The sequence below is a fragment of the Pseudopodoces humilis genome, chromosome 7, assembly GCF_049639895.1.
Source record: "Pseudopodoces humilis isolate 2021_Gansu_Grassland_sample_001 chromosome 7, ASM4963989v1, whole genome shotgun sequence".
NCBI classification, from domain to species: Eukaryota; Metazoa; Chordata; class Aves; order Passeriformes; family Paridae; genus Pseudopodoces; species Pseudopodoces humilis.
Window position 1 is genome coordinate 41,466,171 of NC_142206.1, and position 8,057 is coordinate 41,474,227.

The following is an 8,057-nucleotide window of genomic DNA, read 5'->3' on the forward strand; positions in this document are numbered from 1 at the left end:
ATGTGATATGGGAATTTGAGGCTTCACCAAGTCTGTGTCTGCTAAATCCCATGGACCCTGTTAGCTGGAGCTGTCATGTATGTATGGCTGAGGAGTTTCTGCTTGCCTCCTGGAGATCTGCAGGGACCCATAGGGTGCTTTGAGGAGAAACAGTACTAAGATTGATTTCCTGTAGTTACTTGCCAAGAAATGTGAGCAGCAGGGTACATTCAGGAGCACCAAATGACCGGATCACCAGCTTCCCATAACTTGGCTCTGCAGAGAGGCAGCTAGGCTTCTCCTTATAGATCTGCTTCTCTGAGATTTTTGGGGGTTTTTTTGGTCACTGGCAGAAACAGAGGAAAATGAATGGGACAGAGCTGAATTTATTCCTTGTTCATGCCACAGCATGAAAACAAAATGCATCTAAGAATTAACTGTACAAGAGTTGTATGGTGGCAAGGCTGGGGGAGACAGGGTGGGTCCATCTTCTGGTGCTTGGCTGAGCATGTGCTGATCTTGTGCTCCCAGAGCATCTTATGCCTGTCCAGCAGTGGGACCTATAGTTGTAGGAGCAGGGACTGGGTGGTTATCTAGAGGCATAGGTGATATGAGGGGGAGAGGACTGAAGGAGTGTGAATTGCTCAGCGCATACATGTTGTGTATTATCCACGGGCAGGGGTGCTGCCCAGCAGGGGATGTGTTGTGTAGCTGTGGGCTGTGGGCAGGGCGTTGCTGTGCTGGGATGGCTACAAATAACCACACTCGGCAGTTAAATGAGGCAAAGAATTACCATGGCGACTGCACTCCTCTCCCTGACAGATGCCAGGCTTCCAGGCAATGATATTCGTGTGTTGCTCTAAAATCCCCAAACTCTCCCTCTTTTCGGAAAGGGTGAGGACCATGCTGCCCAGTCTCCAGACTGGAGAATGGTAAACACCGGGATATGGAGTGTTTTCTGCAAACTCCATCTTTCAGTAGAAGGGGCCACTGTCTGGGTACCTCCTACAGTGGTCACTACTGCAGTGCATAGACAAAAGGGCTGTGGTTCATTTACATTGTGTGTCAATTACTGTGACCTAGTATGGTTCTTGCATTGTGTGTCCAATTAGTGTCCCTGGGAGCAGCAAGGTCTGAGCCAGCCCTTAGGCACAAACTGCATGTGTGCAGAGAGCTGTGTGGGAGGACATCACACCTGTGCTGCAAGAGGTGCTCCAGGGAGCATACAGTGAACAGCTCCAATCCTGCTGCCACCAGAAGCTTGGAGCTCACCAGCAATAGGTAGTGCAAGACTCCAAGGACAGACAAAAGACAAATGTGCACCAGAATGTAATGCCTTTTTGCACCTAGAGTATTCATACTTGCTTTTAGTGCCCACATGGAGTGTGTTCTCTGTTCTTACTTAGTTGGATCAAATCATGTCCTATGCTGTTTTCCTGGCAAAGAAAGCACAGCTGCATCCTTCAGGTACTACAGGTGCTAAGGTGTTCCTCAATGACTTCATCTTCAGAGACGTTACTCCTTTCAGCTTCAGAAACCTTATTTCTTTCATCAGTTCTCTAGTTCTAAGTAGTCTGTGAGGCTATTACAAACTGTATTTCTCCTATGCTCTCAGTTAGAAGTTTGGGGAGGTGGTTACTTTGTGATCTGTGAGGAAAACTTGAAGGAGGAAAGGAGACTGAAATTGTGGACTGAAAATGTTTGGAGATGCTTGGTTTGGGGAGCAACACTGATGCATCCTGCACGGACCCATGTGAAAAAGCTGGAAAAAAGAAACCAAATAGATGGTCATGCTGGTCCTGTAGGCTGAAGCACCACAGGAAACCAGGGAGGTGATGCAGACCAGCAAGTAGGTCATTGTGTCACTGCTGCACTGGTATTTTGCAGACATGCAGAACACAGCTCAAGGCAAAGGTCCAGAGCTTCTCCTCACTGATGTGGCCATTGCAGCATCTTCCCTTGGGTACTCATCTTTTCCATGAAAGGGTTTTTGTTTAAATCACAGAAAAGCATTCTAGACATTGACAAACAGGTACTGTCATCTTGCAAAGGGCTGGCAAAAGAACAAATAGCTGCACTTCAGTGGAGGTTCAGCAATCTTTCCACAAAGCACAGACTTGCTAATTTGCATGGTCATGAGGTCTCATTGGAAAGATACTTTTAAATGAAAAAGCAAGGAAATTATGCAAAATAGATTTGAGCATATTCCAGGAGACAGCTAAATTTTTCATAGTGAAACCCAATAATAGATCAGTCTGTGTGCTATGAACCTCTCATCACAAAAATATATCACAGGAGGCTTCTGCTATCTATTCTGGACTGAGCACTGACCTTGGCTATTAGATCTCAATTAAGCATGTATGTGACTAATGTTTCTTCCTCTTACACTTTTCTGCTGCAGAAAATAATATTCATGGAATCAAGCACAAAGTACTCACACAGTCACTCTCCAGATGGGACCCATGGTTTCTCAGTAGGTTTTATCCCACATGAAAAAAAAAAAAAATTTCTAGTGTGAAATTCAGGGAAAGGAAGTATTAAACATCTGTGGAGCCAAAGATTGCAGCCTTCAGCACCAAGCCCCTCTGCTGTTGCAGAATGGTGTGCAGTGATGCTTACAGCTGCAGGCAGAGCTGAGCAGGCCACAGGGACAGAAAAAGCATACTGTATCTTCACTTCTTTATGCTTGCTCACCTGGCATCCTTCCTTCCTTTAATTTTTTACCATTTTGATCTAGGAGAAGGGAAGAAGTGCTAGTGAATTTGACGGAGGTAGTAATAAGACTTGCTTTGGTGCTTAGGACTCCCATGCAAGCCAGGACCTGTCTGCAGACTTGCTTAATTTTCAGCTCAGGTAAATGCTGAACCATCAAAATAGCATGCCGAACTCAGATCTCTCCTGGAGCATAATTACAGTGTTGGGCCAGGAAGGGCTTGCAGGCAATCATATCCCTCACGTTTGACAGGTCAGGTCTGGGGACTAGAGAACTGGTGAGCCCCACCTTTATGCCTGGGAAGATCATGGAGCAGATCCTCCTAGAAGATATGCTAAAGTACATGCTATGCCAGAAGCAAAAGGGATAACAATTTTTCACCAGCCTTGTGATAAGGATTTGATGGAGCAATGTCATTGTGAAGAATAGAAGACAGTTCTCCTACAAGATGGAACAAAAGCCTTGCTTTAAAAGGGCCTGAGGTGTGTTTTCAGATATGTGGACTGAAAAGGGGCTTATTTGTGTGCAGCATTCAGCAGGGTCTAGAATGGCTGCAGATTATTTGCAGTAGTGGCTAAAATCTTCCTGACCTGTAACAGATACCTGACAATCAGCAATTCTTCCAAGTCAAGTTTCATTACAGCAATGAGAACAAGCTGACAAACCCAAACCAGTCATCACAAGACTGGTGCAGTTCTCTGACAGCCTTTCCAGGTTAAATGTGATGAAAGGTCAGGCTAGCATCTGATTCTAACCTTAGAGGCACATTGTCTGAAAAGCCATGGGGGGAAAAGGCCCGTGAAAATGAAAGTGTGCTGACTGGAGTGGCAGAAAGCTGTACCTAAGCTTGGTCTCAGCTGCTGGGACCAGGTAAGATGATGCCAAATGAATTCTCTCTGTTCTAGAAAAGATGGGACATGCTACATGCTACTCAACACCTGGTAGTGAAGGCTTATCTCATATTCAGAGTATGGTTTTTTCCCATTTTTCTGCCTGCCCAGGCTGTGGTGAGCAGTGACACTTTGTCCTTGAAAAAAACTATTTCCAAACTTTTTTGTTACCCCTGCTGCTAAAAATGTCTTGATGCTCCACTCACATTTACTTTTTTTCAGCTCCATTCCATGATTCCTAGCTCTCATAATCTCAAAATTTGTCTAAGAAGTTATCCCATTATGAACCAGTGAGTCTTCCTAAAATTTAAATTCTGTCTGGAAACAAATCTAACCCCAAAGCTTTAGCATCAACCAACACCTTGGCCTGTACTGATTGTTTTCAGCAAGAACAGTGCTTTGAAAGATGAATCTCCTTTCCAGGCTGTGTGCTCTCTTTTGGCTACTCCATCATTTCCAAATCAATAGCTGTCTCTGATTGCCCCCCTCCCCTCCAGATCCTGCTCTTTGCTACCTCATTTTGGTTTTAATTTGCCACAGCAAAATTGCAGTCATTTTTCCCCCACCCTAATTAAGAAACCTATCCGTTAAGGAGAAAGAAAACAAAAACAAAACCTTCTTATCTAAGCCCTTAGCACAGAACAGACGAGGAATGATTGGTGAGATGATCACCTCTAGAAAGCCAAGGCCTTTATTGATTCTTCTGGCCTTCCTCAGTAAATACAGAATGAGTATTTTAAATTCACCTACAATAAGCTAAAAGTTAATGTAAAATACTGACTTCTCAACATCAGAGGAGAAAGACGTATGTCTTCTAGGCTGACTCACTTTTTATTCTCTATTCAACAAGCATATTTGGAGAGTGTTTCACTGTGCCTGATAGATTCATAAAATCATTTAGGTTGGAAAATACCTCTAAGATCATCGAGTCCAAGCATAAAACTATAACCTAAATCTAAACCTTGGCTGTAGTGGACAGCCAAATCAAGCACTAACTGTTGATATATTTTATATATTAGTAAAGGCCTGTATGCACAAACCAGCCTTTGAAATAAGTTGTGATATTAAGGGCTAAAATCCTTGAAACTTGCCTGCAGAAGAGAGAGTAAGGCAAAACAATATTCTTGTGTACAAGGATAAGAATGTAAACCTGTGTGTGTTAGCCAATAGTAGCTTGCTCTGACCGCGGACCCTGTAAAACCCTATAAAAGGTGTGTTAATAATAGAAATAAACGGCATTCACAATTACTTCTGTGAAGACTGGTGAATAGCTGGCAGTCTCTCAATACTAAACCACGTCTCTAAGCACCACAAGAGGTGGTAAATGCCATCTCGCATTACCTCTACTTCAGTTTCCCCACATTTTGTTATAAACTGGCCTTGCTTCTGAACTTCCAGGGCTAATGGTCCTGACCTGTGCTTTGACATCATGAAACAAATTAGAAAAGCTGTATTGTGGGCAGGTGGCAGAAGCACTGAGCTATTGAATTAAGGAAATAAGCACTGAGTGGTGGTGAAGGAGGGCACAACCCCAGTGCTGAGACATATGATTACATGGACCAAAAGGGTCAGGCTATACAGAGAAACTCAGGGGAGAGTCCACTACACATGGGGATTTTGTGGAAATGGGCATTCAACAGCCCCACAGGAAAAGGTCAGAGACAGAATAATCTCTAGTGACTTGGGAAAAAACAAGATGGGACATGCCTCCACAGGGTTAAAGCTTTTACTTCCTCATCCAGAGAAATAAACACCTCTATTCTGAAAAGAGGGAAGATGACTACTATAGGCTTTTCCAGACTTTATCCTCTGTCACCCCTGATTCAGTGGAAATGCTACTTTCTATTATGCCTGTCTGAATACAAGCCCTAGCTTTGAATAAAAATCAGGTTCAACTCCCTGCTGTACTCCTGAGACTTAGTTATCACCTTGGAGAGATAAGCATTTAGCTGATCAAGTTCAGTCTCTGTGCATAGTCAGCTTCTTCTATGGGGGGCTGATATAATTGCAGGAACCAGATGGGGATTGTGTCTGCTGGGCTGAAATTATTCTGATATTCCAGATCGTTTCTCTCCTCTCTGGGACATCAAGAGCAGAATCCTTCAGAGCAGGACCTGCTACAGAAGTCCAGATCAGCTTGCATTAAGAGCATGAAAGTATCCTTTTGAAACAGGTTTCCTAAAGGAAGAAAGCATGTGTTCTTATGGATTGTGATGTAAACTTGGTGTGTCCTCACATTCTTGTAGAGCAACTTTGGAACCTGGTTGTCTATTTTAATAAGATTTGGTAAATTTCATAGCAAATGAAGTCCTTGCAGGTAGTAGCTAGCCAGTTAGAGAGGGACCCTATAAATATCCTGATTCAGGAAAATGGTGCACTGTGCATGTATTAAACTCTGGAGACACTACATAGGAAAATAATTACATGTAAGTACTCATCTGGATCAAAAGCTTCAGTAAGAACTCAATTTTTCAGGAACAGAAAGCCATAGGGGACCATGGCTCATTCATTCTGCACCTCACTATAATAAACTACTTTTATCTTGTTATGATGTAGATGGGAGGAAAAAATTATTTAATTTAGGAAACACTGTAAAAATCTGGATCTAGTGTATCTAGCAGATTTAGGAACTAGGATTCAGACGTCAATTTGTTGGCTTCCTGACTGTAACAGAAACCAGCCCTAGCAGAGAGAGCGGTGCAGCAGCGGAAATCAGACAAGGTTCTGAACAGGACTAAAGTGAAGAAAGGTGGGGGTCCAGGGCATGTTATCTATGGGGAAGTGTTGTGGTTCCTGGGGTCCTTCCATGTGCCCCAGAGTAGACTAAGGGGAGATGGTCTAAATGTAGAGTTCAATTATTTGTAGGACAGTTACAAAGAGAGTGGAAGCAAACTTCCAGTACTAACAGATAGTAAGAAAATGCAGAGAGAATGGATAGAGGTTGTACCCTGGGAAACTCAGACAGGTGAAATTTCTTCATAGGGTACTGAAAGAAATGGTACAGTCTCCATCATGGAAGGTTTTTTAAGTCTCATGTAGGTAACAGCACAAATTCCTAGTGGGAGGTTGGACTAGACACCTCCAGAGGTCCTTTCAACCACCATTTCTGTGGTCCTTTACCTTCTGTCCAGATGAGGATGCAAGAAAACAGCTTGTATGAGCAAAGCTGTCACTTACAGAGTGGCAACTTTTATATCACCTGAACTTTACCAGAGGACATATGAACACGTTCTTAGTCATGGTTCAATTCCTTGTATAGAAAAACGGTTTTATTAAGGTATTTGTGATTATTATTTGCTGAGTATGAATAATGAAACTTATTTTGTACTGTGCTGAACTAGTGTCAGACACATCTTGTACCTCCTCGTAACATATCTATAGCATCATGCTGCAGACTGTTTTCAAACAGCTTTGGTCGTTAGGATTTACAGAGAGCAGCAGACCGTGAATGACTGTCACTGTTTTTCTTTAAGTCTCTTCTTGCATCAAGATTATTAACAACAACAAAAAAAAGCCTTTTATATATGGGCCCTTTGAGGCCTCTATCAACGTATTTTTCTGGATCATTAATATCTGCAGGCCATGTGTTCTGTTCACTTTTTGAGGTAACGTGTTCAGACTCAGGCAAATTTTATTATTTCATCAGAACTGAAATATGCTTAGAGGACACTGAATTATTGCTCAATTAATTTTGCATCCTAATTAAGTAGAAGAAAATCTTATGACTGACAAGTCTCTTTTCTGTGTTAAATCAATCCTGTTTCAGGTGTGATGCAGAGAATAACTTAGATGAATAGAACAAGACAGATCTGAACTGCTGTCTGCACTACATAAGACACTGGCCAGCTGTGCCACCACCCCAGCTGTGGCAGTGTGATGTTGCCACTATCTCAGCAGTCCCTACCCGGCTTCCTTCCCCAGCCACTTGCTTCTCTCTACCTACTAGCTCTGCAGAGCATACTGCAAAAGAGAGCTTAGGTGCACCTTACTACAATCCCTAGAAATATCTGCTGTGAAACAGTGAGGAAAAAAAGTCAAAAAGCTCCCAAAGAAAGGAAAAATACCTAAGATCAGAATCATTCCAGCAGCAGACACAGCTTTAGGGACTACCTTGCCCATAAGTTACTGCCTGGCAGCATGGAGAGGCCATGCAGTAAATCTCTCTTGGGCACCAGCCAGCAGTTCAGCTGCAACACTGAACTGTTCTAGCACAGTTCTCTCAAGAGGACTGAAAATTTTTAGTTTGTGCAGGCAGCTTCCTCTTCTGGTTCCAGTATTCATCCCACTGCACTTTCTCATTTAACTGGAGATTTATTTTCCCTTTATTCTTGACTTTAAAAAAAGCAGTAACTGCTGGACAGCTAGCTTTATCTACAGATCACATAATGAACAGCGTCCGTGTGGTAAACAATGTGCTTCAGTTCCAGGTGGCTTTGAAAGAAACACATGCTTATCTTCCTGTAATCAACTCATTA